Source organism: Gopherus flavomarginatus, chromosome 3, assembly GCF_025201925.1.
Source record: "Gopherus flavomarginatus isolate rGopFla2 chromosome 3, rGopFla2.mat.asm, whole genome shotgun sequence".
Taxonomy (NCBI): Eukaryota; Metazoa; Chordata; order Testudines; family Testudinidae; genus Gopherus; species Gopherus flavomarginatus.
This window is the reverse complement of record NC_066619.1, coordinates 211078593-211096717: the sequence shown is the minus strand read 5'-3', so window position 1 is coordinate 211096717 and position 18125 is coordinate 211078593.

Here is an 18125-nt window from a genome sequence, read left to right as displayed (position 1 = left end):
GTTTTGGATCAAGACAAAACTCATAAGAAAGATTTTTTTTTTGTATTTTTTTTTAATTTGCTGTAGATTTATAATTTAAGATTATTGTTTTGTCTTTTCTTCATTATATGGTAGCTAATGTTACATTTGTTTCTTATAGACCTTATCCTAGTATGAGGACATAGACATGTTATTGTCTTAAATTAATATAGTTAAGAGTTTACCATATCTATACTGACTGAATTTCACCAAGAACTGATTACTTGTGGGTGGAGTAAACTTCTATATATAAAAATGATTTTGAATAACTAAAGCTGAACAGTTGCGATTACTGTCTGATACAGCAAATACTGACTGCTCTGTTTCCTAATGTGACAAATGAATATTAGCTGACAAAAAATTAGAGATGCATTTCATGCAGCTCGTGCTGCTGCTAGGAGAGTTAAGCAGCGTATAATAGCACATTCATAATATTGTTAACCATTGAACTTTAGTGGGATTATAGTATGAAACTATTCTATAAAGTAATGCAAACAACACTTTGGGCTAAATTCTTTCTTCCCTGTGTATTCCACGTTGAACTTAATAGGAGAAGGGTAATGAGCACAGAATTTAATCCTTCTGCATGATAATTGCCATCAGAGACATTGTTTTACAGACATAATAAAGATGGTTGAATTCAGTCAAGGACAGCAACAATGATGGTTCAAGGTTATTTAGGAGCATTTCCTTGGTGCCAAACTGCCAAAAAAATTACCCAACCCTGAACTGTTCCCTGTTCATCAAAAACAGTTGGATGAAGGATTGGAAACATTAAATCACTCTTGATACACATTACCATTATTTATTTTGCTATATTGACTTTGTATATATAGCATAAAGAAATATAGTATACTAATGGCCTCACCGCACATTATGCAGTGGGGGCATTTTGTTGGAAAAGGTGTGTACTCCATTAAGGGCTAAAGAGCCAACAAATGACTTTCTGCTGCAGCTACAGACCAAGTCAACATGAGAATGCTGACCCATGTCCCCTCCAGGGACCAGAAGAGAGTGATGTGATGTCTAAAAATTTGAAGTCCTTAGTGGAAATGGACCATATTGTAATGAAAAAGATTACATAGGAATTAAATGAGAATAGGGTAGCACAGCCATTCAGTCAGTTATCTATACAGAACTTACAGGTTTCTCACCTAGGTTTAGTCCCTAAGAAAGCTCCTGGTGAATATTGCTTAAATCACCGCTTGTCATACTCACAGGGTAGCTCAATTAACAATGGAATAAGATCTGGCTTTGTGTTCTGTATGCTATTCCTCCATTGAAGAGGCTGTATGTAAAGTTATGTCTTGTGGACCGGGGCACTGATGGCCTAGTGCAATAGCAAGTCTGCTTTTCGTCCACTGCCTGTGAAGCCTTTGGACTTCAACCTTTTGAGTTTCTTTTTCATGGGACAATTTTATTTTGATAAAACTATGTCCATAGGCTGTGTAATATCCTGTTTGACATTTGAGAAATTTAATATAATGCTACAGTGGTCAGTGATGTGGAAAGCTGGTTTACAGCAAATAATGCATTACATACAGGACTTTTTGTTCATGTATGGACACTTTTCAGGCCCTTGCTAAAAAATTGGAAGTATCCCTACTGGGGGAAAAAAAAGGGTACTTTCCACTACACTAACCTACCTAGGGATTTAGCTAGATGCTGGCAGGTATATTGCAACTCCATCAGGAGCTACTGGCCAAGAAAGTTACACTCCATGAGCTGCAATCTATTATTGGGCATCTTAACTTTGCCTACTGGATGCTAGCCTCAGGGCGGGCATTCTGTACCCAGCTTGCAGTGGCCGCTGTAGCCATAGCAAGATCTCACCATTTCATAAGTTACTACAGAGATGGAGCAGGATTTGGGGTGTGGGAACAGTTTCTGAGCCATTTGAATGGAATGTCATTATGGAGAGAGGAATGAATGGGGGCTGCACCACACAGCTCCTGGAAGCCATGGCATGGCCCTGCTCCAAGAGTCGGAGGCTGATTTAAAGATCCACTTGGATGCTTTGGGAAGTACGGGTTTTGAGGTATTTTACCAAGGCAAGTGATGTGCTCAGAACGAGCAGTGCAGGATATAACATTGGTGGATTTTATTCCCATTTTGGCTGCAGTGGTCATTAGCAATCCGACAATAGGGTCCGTCAACCATCTCCACTTGCCTACCAGCCCTTACATTTGTCAGTAGCCTGAACAGTTACCCAGATCCTTGCAGTAGTATTTGGTTCAGGGGTGGGCAAACTTTTTAGCCTGAGGGACATATTGGGGAATAGAAATTGTATGGTGGGCCATGAATGCTCACAGAATAGGGGTTGGGGTGTGAGAGGGGGTGAGGGCTCTGGGGTGGGACTAGGGATGAGGGTGTAGGAGGGTGATCTGGGCTGGGATTGAGGGGTTGGAGATGGGTATCAGGGCTGGGGCAGGGGGTTGGGGAAAGGCTCAGAGGTACAGCAGTGCTTACCTCAAGCAGCTCCTGGAAACTGTGGCATGTCTCTTCTCTGGCTTCTAGGCATGGAGCAGCTGCCAACTCTTGGAGCAGGGCCATGCCACGGCTTCCAGGAGCTGTGTGGTGCAGCCCCCAACCCAGTGCCCCAGCTGGAGCACCAAAGCGGGGCCAAGTCATGTGGTGCTGGCCCCTACCTGGCTCCCCAGCAGGAGCTCATGGCTTAAAATGGCTTGTGGGCCATATCTCATGACCCTCTCAGGATAAGTTGTAGATCCTTGATGATGCACTGGAGAGGTTTTAGTTGGGGACTGTAGGTGATGGCTAGTGGCGTTCTGCTACTTGTGTTGTTGGGCCTGTCCTGTAGTAGGTGACTTCCTGGTATTTTTCTATATGTGTAAATATTTTTATGTAATTATGTAAGCTTTTAAGGACCTAAACCAACACTCATGGTTTGTAGGGTTAAGATAAATTGGGTTGGTTTTGTGTTTTTAAATTAAAAAAATATGCCACTAAAATTCCATTTGAATCTCTCATTCAAAATTGCGACGCTGACAGACCCTTGTGCCAGACGCGGGAAGCTAGTGTAATGTGCCTTTAGTATTTAACCTTTGGGAGTATCCATGGGAGTAACCTTTGGGAGTATCCATGTTTTTATAAAGTTTAATATCTTTTAAAATAAGGATCAGAGAATGTAGCCATGGCTGGGGCAGCCAGAACCAAGGGAAAGGTTATAGATTGTGGATCCTTTTTTGGTAACAAACAGCAGCTCAGAACTGCAAGAGGCAAACACAAAGTTAAGACAGTGTACCTCCGAAGTAAAGGCAGGGGTGAAATGTACAAAGAAACAATGTCAGAAACACTGAGACTTAGGGGGGCTCTGAGTAATCTGACCATCGCAATGTTAAACCTTGGGATAAATGCTAGTGAGTAACCCTGTAACAATATGTAATGTGTATGATTTTTTTGGAAAAGTAGTAAGCATGCTAAATGTGGTAACTGAAAGCAAATTTCTTGTCAAAGGTTTCATAGTAATTGTAACCGGGCGGCCTCACCCCCCATGGCTGCCTCCTGCTGGTCACTTTGGGAATTAGCTCAATATTCCAGCTCGGAGCGCCCTCTGCAGGCCAGTAATCCACCTGTCCCAGCTGGCCCCTGTGTCACTCCCTGGACCCAGTGCCCTTTTACATGGGGTTCTGCCCCCTGGCAGCAACCCCTTTTCCTTAGGGTTTCCCCTCCCTGGGAACCCCCCACCCTCTATCCCCACTTTGCTTTAGTATTGGCTACTGCCAGTCATTGTCTAGCCCCACGCCCTGGGGCAGACTGCAGTATCAGCCACTCATCATCAGCAAAGGGGTTTGGACCTGCTGCCTTGGCCTACCTCTGGGTTGCACCCTGCAACCTCAGTACCTCTTGGCCTAATCCTAGGCTGCAGTCTGGGGCTTTCCAGGCAGGAGCTTCCCAGCTCCACTGCCTTTCCCCAGCCCTGCTCCACGCTAGGTACCTTGTCTAGTTCCCAGCAGCCAGGCCCTTCTCCCTCTACAGCCTTATTGCTCAGTTTGGGGCATGGCCTCCAGCTGCAGCCACTCCCGCCATCAGCCCAGGCTTCTGGCTCCAGCTACAGCCCCCTCCTGGGCTGTTTTAAGCTGCGAAGGGCAGGAGCAAGTAACCACCCCGCTACAGTAATACTGCCTTTCCTTTAAGGGTAAAAACCTGGCCTGCCTATAGCACAAAACAAGGACATTGTGGAGGTAATTCTTCTGTTTTTCCTGCAATCAGTAAGGAAGGGGTATTTTTAAGCAATAATCTGTCCTCACCAGGGGACTAGGAAATGTTTCTTTTGTTTTTCAGACACTCTATAGGCAAACTGGCGCCAGCAGAACAACAGCCCAGAACATGCTGGGTCTACTGTCGCAATGAAGATTGTGTTGTGTGTTTTGTGGTGTTTGTCTTGTTGTTATTACCATTATTTTGGTAGATATTGTACAAGGAGGGTTAACACATGTAGTTGCAAAGGTCAGCGCGTGACCTGCCTGGATAGCATGGTCTACCCAAGGGGGGGAAATCAAGTGATGTACCGCATTCCAGGAGAATACCATATATTCCCAGCTCCTAAATGGAGGGCCCTTGCCTAGTCTTTGACCAGCTGGGGCCAAGCCTGCTGCTATTAGAAATGGTGAATAAAAGGCCATTGCATGCAAATAAAAAGGTGCGAAGTGGGGGTTAAGAAGGAGGATGGATAAATTATGTTTCATGCATCTTACAGGTAGACCCACTAAGAAAAAAAAGGATCCCCCTCTGGCCCAGAATAGAACAATCGTTGCTGCTAATCACAGTTGTTGATCTTGTAAACCCTACCCAGATCCCACAATGGTCAAGTGGCAAAAGGAGGAAACATGTGGACTGCTACCCCCACCCCCAAGTTGTGGTAATGAGGCAGATGAGGACTTCAAGGATTTACCCAGAGTAAATTGTACCACTAATCCCCCCCATGGGAATTTGGCAGTGTTGGTATGTGGTATACTGATTGGAAGAGGGGAGGGTTCCTAAACCAGTGGAGAATATGAAATTTATCAGGAAATATTGCATGGTATTCCTTAGGATATGCCATGATCAATGACAGTGGGAAACACAGTCATCTGAATATGTGGTTTGTTGCGGAGGGCCCAAAAATATAACCCTTTGGCCTCTTGGGGTGTTTGGGTTATGGAGTGTGACGTTAGCATGTGTAAACATAATGGTACCTACATAGAGGACAATCCTTAGGCTTGCAATTATGTACCTATCAGATTGATCATGAAGTCTCCCCTGGAAAGTTGTATGTATAACAATTTAACCACTTTGCAGAATGTAACCCTTCAGGTAATATAGATGCCAAGCTGGGAAAATCCTGATTTTAGCTGGCCACACCCTGCAGCCAAAAATACTTCCTGATGGGCAAATGTGTGTGAGCCACTGTGGGAGCCGGTGCAACCAGCACTTTTCAACGCGTCTTTCCAGTCCATTACATGATATGCCCCAGAGAATGGTGGGTGGACCGGGTATACCCCAGCTGCAGCACATTCATAGAAGGGTTAAAACAACAATTTAATTGGTGGGTGAGGGGACATACATGGAATTGTCGCAGGAAATGGAATTTGTAGGCAGCAGAAACCACAGGGTTGGGTCTATGGCATTTGGGGGCCTTTTGGGATAATGTATATGGGGCACTGGGTGTTTTGCTGGGAATATGCACAATACTAGGGGCCAAAATTACACCAGTACATGACCAAGTTACACATATCTATATGCTGCCATTGGGACTTTGGTGCATGACTAGATCTGTAGGACTCATTGATGTGAATAATCGAACCAGCGCATAGTACCCAATTTCATACCAAGTGGTCAAGCTGGTTTGGACAATACCCTGTTTTTCTGTGAATATCCAGTGGACTTATGGTAAGAACAAAAGCACATGAACACTGCAGAGGCAGCTCACTGCAACTGCCAACAACTGGACACATTTAAAATATACACTCCAGAATGGTGTTTCAGGATTTAAAACCTGTGAAAAGAGAAGAAGCAGTGGTTTTGGTGATAGCCCAGATGTTGGACTATATTACAATGGTCAGGGCTCCCAGTGTTATTGTGGACCATTACGGCTGTTGGCCGATCATTAAGTATACTAATCTTGCAATGTGTTCTGGGTGGTTAAGGGGGGCACAGACCCAGGGCCGGCTCCAGGCACTAGCCGACCAAGCACGTGCTTGGGGCGATACCTTTGGGCGGGCCGGCACTCATGTTTTTTTTTTGTTGTTGTTGTTCATTGAGGGCAGCGCTGGAGGGTTTTTTTTGTTTCGGCGGTGCCAGGGGGCGGGGCTTCGGGTGGCGCGGTGCTCAGGGGTGGGGCTTTGGGTGGCACAGCGCTCGGGAGAGGTGGGAGCTTCGGGCAGCGCTGCACTGGGGGGGTAGGGGCTTCTGGGGGGGCAGGGCTTTAGGCGGTGCGGCGCTTGTGGGATGGGGTACAGCGGGGCGGCACTCTTTTTTTTTTTTTTGCTTGGGGAGGCAAAAAAAGTTAGAGCTGGCCCTGCACAGACCCATAAGATACAACCACTAATTGTCACATATCAGTAATGTAATAGGCTCTCCACGACAGTGTAACAGATAACCCGGACCCAAACTTCTCAGGCCCATCGCTATTGGGAATCTGATACACTAATTGGAATATACGTGCAGTATGTCTGTATTAGGGAAGGTTCAGGGCACTATACTGCATACGGGGCAGTGAGGCAAATGAAGCGCCAGCACATTTCATCTTGATACCTGGCCCTTTCAGGAAATATGCTGCCATGTACCCTATGCTTTTCCCAGGACACCTGCGCAGGAGGGTCCCAGAAAAAAAAAGGAAAAAAGGGGTAGAGTGTGAAATATATGCTTGTTTGTCAGCCTGAGATTGAATTTTGGGTTTGAATTTTTGATACTCTTGTATGTTATACTAATATGTGTGAACATATCTGAAGAAGTGAAGTATTTTTTACCCACGAAAGCTTATGCCCAAATAAATCTGTTAGTCTGTAAGGTACCAGTGGACTTCTTGTTGTTTATGTGTGAACAAAGGGATTCTTACTAAAAACAAAGACAGAAACTGTAAATGTTGCTTTTGCCTAAATCAGATGGCTTTGTTAGAATAATGGAAATAGATAAGAGCAGTAAAGTGTTACTGGGCGTGGTGGGTATGTAATATATAAATGCACACTTGAAGACTGCCTCAACTCCTTATCTCAAGGCAAGGTCAAGCAACTAGTTGGGAGGGGCAAGGGGTATGGTGGGGGACAGATAAAACACCGAAAAACCAGAGAAATGCCTGCCCCTGACCAGATTACAACCTCACTCCTTACCCCTCCCATTGGATACAAAAAAGGTGGGACTAAGACCCCAACTCACATCCCTCCCAAACAAAACATGACCATAAGTTGTAAGCGTGTGACTAGGGGTGTGCATTGCAGGTATATTTTGGCCTGCTGAGAAGGAGGTGGGAATTGGGAATGGGAGCTTGGAAGGGAGTATGGGGTAAAGGCTCTGTGGTGTCAGGGCTGAGAAGAGGGATATGAGGTAAAGGCTCTGTGGCATCAGAACTGGGAATGGAACACTGGGAAATGGACTGCCAGCATGTAGAGCTATGGATATGTTTGCTTGGAACCAACCCCAATAAACATTGCATTGATTGCACTTTGGACTTCTGGTCTTCTGCTTTCTGTCTGCATGATAAGAATCAGGGGAGAGGGTGAATGGAAAGCCCTCTAACACAGTACCCCAGCCCCTTCCTACACTTTGGGGACCCATGAGCTGGCACCACATATAATTGTGGTTCACCTTGGGGGAAATGATTTAGGAATGTGTAAAGGGGTAGATTTAATTATCAGTGCTAAGGCAGAATTGGGGCAGATCCTGGAACTTTAACGAGGTGGTCAGACATGCGGCAATGCAGGGTGTGGGAGAAAGCTGCAAATCTCCTGCGGGTCAACAAGGCTTGGAGATGTGTGATATAGAGGTGGCCAAATTAATGGATGTCATACAGGTATCATAACTTCACATCCAGATATAGCATACAGGGCACCAGAATTATTCACGGGGGATGGGGTCCACCTGTCAGACTTGGCAGCTCACATGTTTTTGGCCAGTCTTAAAGGGGACATCCCAAGACATGTTTGGGAACCCAGCTAGGTATGGTGAGGAGGCAACCAAGCTATCTGCTGGTGTCTTCTTGTGTATCCAGAACAGGTACTCTGTAGGGAAAGGATACAGTGATCAGATAAAATGGATTGATTAATGAATTCCTCCTTTAAATTCTTTGAGGAGGAGTGTTGGGTCTCCTATAGCTGGCACCAACCCCCACCCTTTTATGATGCTCCCTTAAGCCTCATTTGAGAAGAGGGGATGGTGAGGTCAAACAGCTGGTTGGCTGGGGACCAGGATGGGTAATGTGGAGGGCAGATGGAAGCTCCCCAGCTATATACTGAAATTATGAAATTACCTGCACTGTACACTTATATCTGCCTGGTCCTCTGAGACATTTCAGAATAAATCTGAAGCCTAATTAAACCACATCCAGTATCGCCTGTATTTCATCCAGCATAGTCAGACAGTGACCTCACTGCACATTAAGTGGTGGGGGGCCTTGTCTGGCCTGTTGGAAACGGTGTGTGCCTCTGTAAGGCTAGAGAGTCAAGGAATGACTTTCTGCTTCAGCGGCAGACCCATCACCCCCCAGGTGACTGGAAAAGAAGGAAGACTATATAGATTCATGCTGGTGCAAGAGAAGCCCTCTGTTACTTGGACCAGGAAAAGCAGCATCCACCCACCCACTGAAGTGGTGAAATACTTGGTTAGGATCCGCTCTGGGCATTCATTAGTAGCTCCTTTCTTGCGGGACTTAGAAGGAATTTTTCTCTTAGAGTCAGATTGGCCAAGGCAGAGTGTGTGTGTGGGGAAGGGGAGGGTAGGTTTCACCTTCCCAACAGCGTGTTGTGGAGGCTTAGCTAGGGCAAACGTGAAACAGGAGTTAGGCCATGATGTCACAACTCATTATATAAACATGCAGTGCTGTTACACCATAGGGAAGGGATACAGGGATCAGATAAAATAGATGAGTAAAAGATTTAAAGGAAGTAGCCTTTAAAGTCATGGAAGTCCGGCAGAGTTTAGGGCTTCTACGACTGCTACAGCTGGAAATCTCACACACCCTCTGTTTTATAGCATCCTGCCTTAACCCTCATTTGAGTTGGGAGGTGAGGTCCCTGGAGCAGGTTGGCTGGGGACCAGGATTGGTAAGGGGAAAGGTTGACAGAAGCCCCCTGGGCAGATGTTGAAATGATTATGGAATTACCTGTACTGTACACTTTTAAATATCTGAAGGTACCCAGTTGAGGCCTAATTAAACCACAATCAGCGTCTCCTATACTTCTTCCTGAACAGCCAGAAGAAGAAGCTGAGACTGAGTGAAGGAACACAATTCAAAACAAACTACCATTGTCATAATCAAAGACTCCTGAGCAATGCACACTGAAACATTATTTAACCTTTTCTTTTATTGTGTGGATCGACCAACCCAGCTTTAAAGTCATGAGGTAAAGCATGCTCAATAAGCAACCAATTTCTCTAGCCACACAGAGAAAAAATATATTTTTCCCCTTTAGAAGCTCTTTTTTAAAAAAAATAAAGAGAAGAATATTTTATTTTAACGATGCTATAGTTGCTGAAATTATTATTAACAGTAAACCTACAGAATAAATGAGCAGCAACTTCATCTTTTGGGGCCAATTTGATTTCTTTTTACTCCCAAAATACCCATTGGCTTTAATATATGTTTGGGTGCACCCGGTAGGCAAGATCATATTCCTCTAGTCAGATTGGCCCTATCTGGTGCAGATATTTTATACTCACCTGTGCTATCTGATCTCCTTGTACCAAGGGAGGTTGGAATGCAGGGATTGTAGAAGACTACTCAGGGAGCCGTTGGCATTGAAAAAGGCATGAAGTCATACATGAGCAAAGCAAATGAAGATAGCAGATAGGAGCAATGCTTCTGAGAACAAAGGGCATAAGAGGGTGCTGTGATGAATTTTTGGTTAATATTTTTATGATCCGTATGTGTGCCTTAGTTTACCCACTGACTTTGAATGCCTACCTATTGGATGTGTAGAAGGGATTAACTTGCGTTTCTTGAAACAGAGGATTACGCATGGGAGCATTTGGCTCACAGAGCTCTCCTGATTTGGTATGAATTGTACCATCTGACTGGAATCAACACGTGAATGGAAGGCCCTGCACTGACAGTCAAGGACTAGAACATTCCTCCTCATGACTGGCAGCCCATCAAGGTGTACATATGAACACAGTGTAGGGACAGGAGAAGAACAAAGGGACAAGGTAGGCAGGTGGCTGTGCTAAGAACTATGCTTGACTGGGAGAGACACAGAGACTGAGAGTTTGTCTACACAAACTCATGGCAAGAAGGGGTGTGAGTACTCTGCATTAGCCTGCTTAGATTAACTGTCCATGTGTACCGTGCTGACTCTCATTAATGTGCTTTGATCAAGTCTTCTGAAATGGGACTACATCAAAGCACTTTAACAAACAGTTAGTGCATATCAGAAGGGTCCACATGGACAGTTGATGCAGAGCACACCCCAGCCTACAACAAACTAAGGCTATGTACACACCACAGTTCTTGACAGTATAAGTAATGTCACTCAGGGGTGTGAATAAGCCACTCCCCTCCCCAGGTGACATAAGTTACATCGACCTAAGTACCGGCATGGACAGTGCTATGTCGATGGGAAAACTGCTACTGCCATTCATGGGGACTGTACTAATTACGTTGATGGAAGATGTTTCTCTTATCAGCTTAGAGCGTCTGCACTAACAGTGCTGCAGTTTCACCACTGTAAGCTCTGTAGCGTAGGCATAGCCTAATGTTTATATAGAGAACTCTGAGACAAGTTTGAGCTCATGAGAGCATGGCATCTTGAGGCCTTTGCTTCTTTCAATATAGGCTCTGACTTAAGCTTGGCTTTACCATGTTCATCAAAGGACTTCCAGATGCTGTATTCCATTTGATTAATAAATACTATCCTGTTTTGAAAGGCTCACTGCTTCGCTGCAAATATGCATGGTTTGCATTGCTCCCCAAAGATAGAGAAGTCACGACTAGAGGATGACCTGAGGTGGACTCACCACAAGAGCTCATGGTGAGAAACATGGTGTTGTAGTCCATAGACTGAGTCTAGTCATCACTGAGGCCACGAGGCCAATCCTTGTGAAAAAGTGGGCCTCTGGGGTCTGGCACAGTCATGGAGTTATTCCCAGGAAATGCTTTAAAGATCGAAGTGTAGCACAGACCCAGTAAATCCATGCCAGAGTTAGAGGAAGAGATGAAGGCTGGGAGATTGCCAGGAGTCAGATTAGAGATCTTTGACAGTGATCAAGAGAAAGATGCAGAGCTTTACATGGAAGATGGAAAGAAGCCGGTTGATATTCAGGTTATGTGGTGAGAGCTCTGAAAGACGGAACGTGATTTTGGCAGCAATACTTTGGAAGCCAAAGAAACAAAAACACACTTTCAATTGTGGTTTATATAGTGAAAGAGTCGCAGTATGCCTGACATCTCATGTCATAGACAAGACAAGGGCTAGGGAAGAACTCTCTGGTCATCTCATCCACAGGACAATACTTTTCTCTATACTAGTTAGCATAAACAAACATTTTAATCTCCCCTTCTCTTAAACCTTCCTAGTTAATCATTCCACTAGCAAGTTGTTCTCCATGACAAAAAGTAAAGGTTCATCAATGAGTATTTGGTTAACAATTCTATGTTTTAGCCAAAATAATATACTTTATTATCAGTGGGACATAGTCACTCCATCTGGCGAGCACAGGATTTTGGGCCTCTTTGGCACATCTTAGGATAGGGGGCAACACAGTTTACAATCTAATTAAAATCAAGACACAAAGTGGTGTAATGAATACACAGAGGAATGGAGGATGAAGGCCAAGGATAACAGTGACAGAAACAAATGGTTACGTAGACTTGAAGTGCACACAATTTTCTGATTTTAAGACAATGCTTGCAGATGCAGCCAAAAGCATTTGTTATTAACAATAAAATATCATATGACCTGGCCATCTCAGAGATCACCTTTGCCTTTCTTTCCCATCTTAGTAGTTGCACTGAAATATATTCCCAGTGCTGAGTTTGATGGGGCAGGCAGAAAGGCATATTTAGCAACAGGCTGTCAGCTTTGGAATTTGCTTATCTTTAGGACTGTCTTTGTTCACTGTGGGTTTTTTCTTAACATGAGCCCAGAGACATCAAGTAATTATCCTGTCAATGGGCAGACATAGTGAAAAACAAAGAGCTGGATTTGATTTGTCGCAATTGTTAGCAAAAATTGCACAGATTTATTTCTGTATTGTACCTAAATATCACAAAGATGGATGCAATATAACTAAAATGAGAGGCAGAAAAGGACTTTTTTTGCCCCAGGGCAAGAAACTCATGCAATAAAATGAGAAGTAGGGAAACAAGAGACAAGGTTGTGCACACACCTATTTGAAGAGTTTTAGACACAATGTTTTAACTGCATGTACTTACAGTACTGAGAGCCTGCCAACCTATGTTTCTTTTGTGGAGCAAGAAATATTATATTCTCCTCTCCAGTAGCATTATCTAGCAAGTGAATATTATTTCCAATCATTGTTCCAGATTTTTATCTGATGCTTCCTTTTAAGCCATACAGATATGCTTTGTTCAAAATACCAAAGGCGTTAATTGCATTAGCTATAATTGGATTACTTACCAAAGACTGAGGAATATTCACTGCAATGATAGCCAGATTATTAAATGCTTGTTTTGTGATAAGTAAACAGCAAGGATTATTGTAACTCTCTCTTTTCTTTGCTAAACTATTAGGTTCCATAGTGGATAATGAAGATGTAATGGAAAATATTTAGGAAATTACCTTAGAAGATATTTATTTACAGATTCTTATTTTCCCACAGATATTGCCTACAGAAATTGTATTATTTGTTTCCTAAAAGTTGTGATGAAGTAGAACTAGAAACGTGCCAAGTTTATATAGGATCTGAGCTACAATGATCATTTTTACTGACTTTTCAGTAACCTGAATCAATCAGAAAGCAGCAAGTGGGCTCCATTTTTCTTATCTTAACTTCTAATTGTTAGAATTGTATTTTCATTGAGTTGATATCACACATATTTTATTCCCAATGATTTCTTCACCAGGATTCTATTTAATAGGCACAGATTAGAATAAAGATGAAAAGCAATATGGATCCAAGGAGAGAATCCCTAATCTTGTCCATTTAAAATTTTGTCCCCACTTGTAAAATAGGTGATGAAAAGAGGTGGCTCTTTGGGTATACCTACACTTTGAGCGTGTGTGTGTGATTCCCATCCTGAGGAGATATACCCACATTAGTTCTCATTGAGCTAGCACAATCTAAATGGAATGTAGCCAAAACAGCATGAGCCGTGGGAAGAGCTAACGACCTTGAGTACATGCTCACCTGAGACCCTAGGCATGTACTGTGGGTGACTAGTCTCTCCTGTGGCTTCTGCTGTTGCAGCTACATTCTGTTTTTAGTGCACTGGCTCATACGAGTATGGCCCCTTGAGGTGGGAAACACATTTCCAGCTCGAAGTGTAGAAATACCCTTTGAGGGACAATTCCAATTTGGGCTAATCCTGAGGGGCAATTTCCAACTGTCTCTTACTCTAGGGGAAAGCAGCAAAGAATCCTGTGGCACCTTATAGACTAACAGATGTTTTGGAGCATGAGCTTTCGTGGGTGAATACCCACTTCCTCAGATGCATGTAATGGAAATATCCAGGGGCAGGGATATATATGTGTGCTAGCAAGCAAGCTAGAGATAACGAGGTCAGTTCAATCAGGGAGGATGAGGCCCTGTTCTAGCAGTTGAGGTGTGAAAACCAAGAGAGGAGAAACTGGTTCTGTAATTGGCAAGCCATTCACAGTCTTTGTTCAATCCTGAGCTGATGGTGTCAAATTTGCAGATGAACTGAAGCTCAGCAGTTTCTCTTTGAAGTCTGGTCCTGAAGTTTTTTTGCTGCAGGATGGCCACCTTAAGGTCTGCTATAGTGTGGCCAGGGAGGTTGAAGTGCTCTCCTACAGGTTTTTGTATATTGCCATTCCTAATGTCTGATTTGTGTCCATTTATCCTTTTCCGTAGAGACTGTCCAGTTTGGCCGATGTACATAGCAGAGGGGCATTGCTGGCATATGATGGCGTATATTACATTGGTGGATGTGCAGGTGAATGAACCAGTGATGGTGTGGCTGATCTGGTTAGGTCCTGTGATGGTATCGCTGGTGTAGATATGTGGGCAGAGTTGGCATCGAGGTTTGTTGCATGGATTGGTTCCTGAGCTAGAGTTATTATGGTGTGGTGTGCAGTTACTGGTGAGAATATGTTTCAGGTTGGCAGGTTGTCTGTGGGCAAGGATTGGCCTGCCACCCAAGGCCTGTGAAACTGTGGGATCATTGTCCAGGATGGGTTGTAGATCCTTGATGATGCGTTGGAGGGGTTTTAGCTGGGGGCTGTATGTGATGGCCAGTGGAGTCCTGTTGGTTTCTCTCTTGGGTTTGTCTTGCAGTAGGAGGCTTCTGGGTACACGTCTGGCTCTGTTGATCTGTTTCCTTATTTCCTCGTGCGGGTATTGTAGTTTTGAGAATGCTTGGTGGAGATTTTGTAGGTGTTGGTCTCTGTCTGAGGGGTCAGAGCAGATGCGGTTGTACCTCAGTGCTTGGCTGTAGACAATGGATCGTGTGATGTGCCCGGGATGGAAGCTGGAGGCATGAAGGTAGGCATAGCGGTCGGTGGGTTTTCGATATAGGGTGGTGTTAATGTGACCATCACTTATTTGCACCGTGGTGTCAAGAAAGTGGACCTCCTGTGTAGATTGGTCCAGGCTGAGGTTGATGGTGGGGTGGAAGCTGTTGAAATCATGGTGGAATTTTTCCAGAGGGCTGGTTCTAATAGCTCATTCCATAACTCTATATAGGAGTATTGTCAAGAAGATGGCAGAACTCTTCTGGTTACCTTTTCCTGTGAGCAGGTGTTAGAACAGTCTATAACGCTGGTAAAATTCTGCTGAGACACTGTGGTAGGTGTGGCTCATTAACTCCACCCAGGCTGCAGTGGAGATGGAAGTGGCTTTTAAGAACAGGGTTTGAAGGGAAACTTTAGCATCAGCCCAGCTAAGGAGATACCTTTGTCTGAGGTTTATGTTGTATTGTTTTCAGTTATAAGTAGGGAAGGAGAAATGAAGTTTGTGTGTGAATATATGTATATACATAAACTCCACACTTCCTTATTCTTCATGAAACACTATATTTGCAATTTCTCTATTGGCTTTCCACATAAGAACATATTGAGAATCTTGCTAATATTTCAATGAATTATATCAGCTAAAATAGTTTCATCCACCAAAACCTGTAAACACATCAAATTTTTCTATCCTGTAAAGCAAAAATGACGTTTCTAGATTTCTTAGTGAAAAAGTAAGATGGAGAAATGGCCTAAGGCACTCTTATGCCCAATAGACCCCCTCCGCAGGTGTTCTGTACACAAGGAGGCAGAACAATCTTGGCTTACAAACAGATTCCTGCTTGGAGCTATTAGGAATAATAAAGTCAGACTGCTGAAGTAAAAAGATATACTGAATTCACATTGCTCCACGTGGCACCTCTGTGTAATCCATGGGACAAATGTAGATTTCAAATAGAGCTGTTGAAGGCTGCCATGATGCATTTCAAAAAAGAAAAACTAAACCTTAGTGTTTGCTATGTGTCTTATTAATGTCAGGTATATGTTATTAAGTTCCTCCTTGCACCCTTTCCTTTTTCAATTTTTTTTTAAAAATACATATTACTATTCATTTTGCAGAGCTTGCCTTTCTTTTTATGTTTCTCTTCTAGTAAAGGAAAACAGCTTGTTTTGTCTGTAATGTTTCTGATTGATTTACATGCACTTTACTGTTTTTATTAGTAACATATATGCCCTGATATGTGTTGAGATGAAAGAATGATTAAAGGAATACTGTAGATTCTGTTTTGAAGCTTAGCAAGATTGCCTTTTTTGTCGCAGAAAGTTGTCATAGTATTCTGCAGTAATGAGCCAAAGCATCACAACTTGCACCAATGACACTGAAGTGGGTTTTTGCTATTACTATAGAATGCCATCCGTTTTTTTTTCTTTCAGTGAGGGTTGCTGCTAAAATTCAAGTGATTTTTGGGCTTACTCTATGAGTTAGCTTACTATTTATTTCTTTTTCTGAACATTCCTTACTGGGAAATTCTATATAAAATATACCTTAAGCCAGCTTCAGTATAGTGTGTGGGAAGTGTACTTGCTCTAGGTATCAAGTATAAACATTCACTTTTGTAAAAACAGTAATAAAGCTTATTCTGACCTCAGATAGACAAGTATAAATCCAGACTAACTTTACTGAGTAGAATTACTCTGGATTTACACTAGCCTTCTATATTTTATCCTATTTTCTCATTCAGGTTGCCTATATGAGAATTGAATTACTATGACCTGAGTGAAATCATTTTATTTGGTATTTGGGAAATGTTTTTTCAGTGTTTGGTTAAAATCTGATGTAACCAGTTCCTTTTCTTTTTGCAAATTTTGTGATAACACAGTTGTTCACCATGTATGGGCTGGAAAGGAAATGGTAAAAATACAGGGAAAATTTCAAAAGCACCTTAGGCGTAATCATACAAACGTGACAAAGGTGCTGTGATGCTCAGCCTCACAACTTTTAACCTTTAGGTGCCTAGAAAAATCACAAGTAAGATCCACAAAGCTTGAGTTAGGATCCTGAACAATAAGTGGGGATAAGTGGGGATAGATAGGTACCTTAGGATGCTGGGTGATGAGATGAGGTGTACCTACTGGAGACCCAGACCCAAAGAAAGTGCTCTTTTGAAAGAAAAGAGCAGCAAGGTTAAAACTCCCGAAAGGCCTAGGGAAGTCACCTAGGGTCAGCTGCTGACAGAACTAATGAGAATTGCTCCTGCAGCAGCTAAGGGCTGGGAACGGGCAGAAGACAATCAGGACCCAGAAAACAATATCTGAGTGCTTCCTCCAGGGGGCAGGGGAGGAGGGAAGGAAAGTGAGCTGTTGTGGGTGAAGATGTAGCGGGAGGAAGGACTTCCCTGTCTTAACCCAAAATAAAGGCCTGGTCAGAGGCTTAGCTCTGACTGCATCTTATGACTGAGCCAGCAAAAGATTGTTTTGTTTTATGGTGTAGAATGTAAAGCCTAGATGTCCATCCATGTTGGACATCGATTGACTGCAGAAAAATTTAAGAGTGATTGCTTTGCAAGATGCTCCACTGGTTCAGGCCAACTCATGACGGGCTTGGTTCAGTGCTGTCAATTACTCAGAAACATTTATATGACAAAAATATAAACATTTGGCTGGATTCTAGCTCAGTAATCCAGATGTAAATCTGCAGTAATTCCATTTATATCTATGTAACTGAGATTCAAATCTCACCAACATTCTTTGCTTACTCAGTACACTGCAAAATGCCTTCAAACTTACTCAGTACACTTTGAGTTGCTTGTTTATTATACTCGCAAATGCATTACTACTTAATTTTTTACATAGCACTTTTGATCTGACATGATCATTGTTTCAGCAGTAATAAATCAAAGTGTTGCCATTTAAGTTGCCTTTAACAATTACTACACAAAGATATAAAAAGTCTGTGCTGGAAAAATCATGGGACTTGGAGAAGTCAAATTAACAGGTAAAATGTTTCTTTTTATTAAAAAATGGATTCTGTTGGAGCCTTACAACTGGCCCTGAATTACATCTCTGGAACCAGCTGTTGAGTTAGCTGTTGTTTTGGTAGTATTTATAAGTAATGTGGTGAAAAATAATAGTGCAAATAGTCTATTTTTTTCTTTTTCAATTTGTTTGTCATTTTTCTTTTACTGCTAATTTCAGATACAATTAGTCCTGCTTCGTCTTTCATACCAATTTTAGCTCCACTGTCCTGAATAGAGTTTTTCCTGACTTATACCAGTATAAGTGTAAAATTAAGTCTATTGATCCTTCAGC